Below are 1362 nucleotides of genomic sequence, written 5' to 3' on the forward strand. Positions count from 1 at the left end.
TACAGTACATCACCTCTTACGCTACCTCCTTCCTTTCTCTCCTCCCACCTCTTCCTCCTGCTCTCCCTCACTCTCCACGTGCGCGTCACAACCAAAGGGAGTGCTGCCTTTTACGGGCAAGCAAGGATTCCGTTTAAGAGCAAGCAAGACTAGCAATTAATGCTCATCATGTTGCCGTTTTTGCACTAGACAAGTGGGTTCTTAAACTTTTTACACCGAGTATAACTCAAAACATTGCTTCTTCATGTTCCAACAAAACAAATAACTTTGATCTTAATTATAGGGAAATAAAAGTTAAAAGTCAGTTACACTTGTCAACAATGTTTATTTTAATTAGCAAGGCAAGTAAACTTTTCTATTTTTTGTGCCGATTCCAAATCGCGCTTGTTGTTTCAGGTTTTAATAATAACAATACTAATAGCAGTAATATAATACCTAATATAGCAATATAATGAGCAATATTTATAAATTAAGGGTTAAGTTCAGCAACTGGTGGATTTATTTCCTAGATTTTTTTTTTTACACATGCTAAAGACTATATTGCAAAGGCATTTTATAGGTCGATTTAAAAATAAAAAAATAAAATCTCGACAAGATTAAAAGTTAGATGCGATTGGCGCTAAATCGTAAAGAAAATGTGGCATGCATATTAAATGCACTCCATAGTTAAATACAACTGAACTGTACTCAGGCAGTGATTGTTCCGCTTACCACTAGAGGGAGCCTATGTACCACATTTTGAGAATCTTTGAGCTAGAAGATGGCATCTGTGGCATATCCATCCATCCATCCATCCATCCATCCATCCATCCATCCATCCATCCATCCATCCATCCATCCATCCATCCATCCATCCATCCATCCATCCATCCATCCATCCATCCATCCATCCATCCATCCATCCATCCATCCATCCATCCATCCATCCATCCATCCATCCATCCATCCATCACCATTAAATATATTCTCATTGTTGTTGTTCACAGATGACATGTAAGATTGCTAATGTGAAATGACGAGCCGAATGCTTGTGTGACTAAAAGTAACCAGTATAGCAGAAGTGTGTGTGTGTGTTTTGTGTGTGCAGTGAGTGACACAGTACTGCCTCCCTGTGAGACAAACTGTCACTGCACACAAGCTGCTAATTACTCACTGCTTACACTGCTGTGTGCATATTGTCTTTTTGTTTATTTTGTTTAATTCCAGGCACCAAAATCGCTCATGATGCTCTAACTCGAATCCGGATCTAATTGGACAGTGGGCAACTGTCTTTCAGAAACACTCAAAAAATGACCTTGCTACACTTGCCAAGAGAAGGAATTTTCTTCTTTCTAGAACTTTGCTTTGTCGTGGAAATTGGCT

This window comes from Syngnathus scovelli, chromosome 11, assembly GCF_024217435.2.
Source record: "Syngnathus scovelli strain Florida chromosome 11, RoL_Ssco_1.2, whole genome shotgun sequence".
NCBI lineage: Eukaryota > Metazoa > Chordata > Actinopteri > Syngnathiformes > Syngnathidae > Syngnathus > Syngnathus scovelli.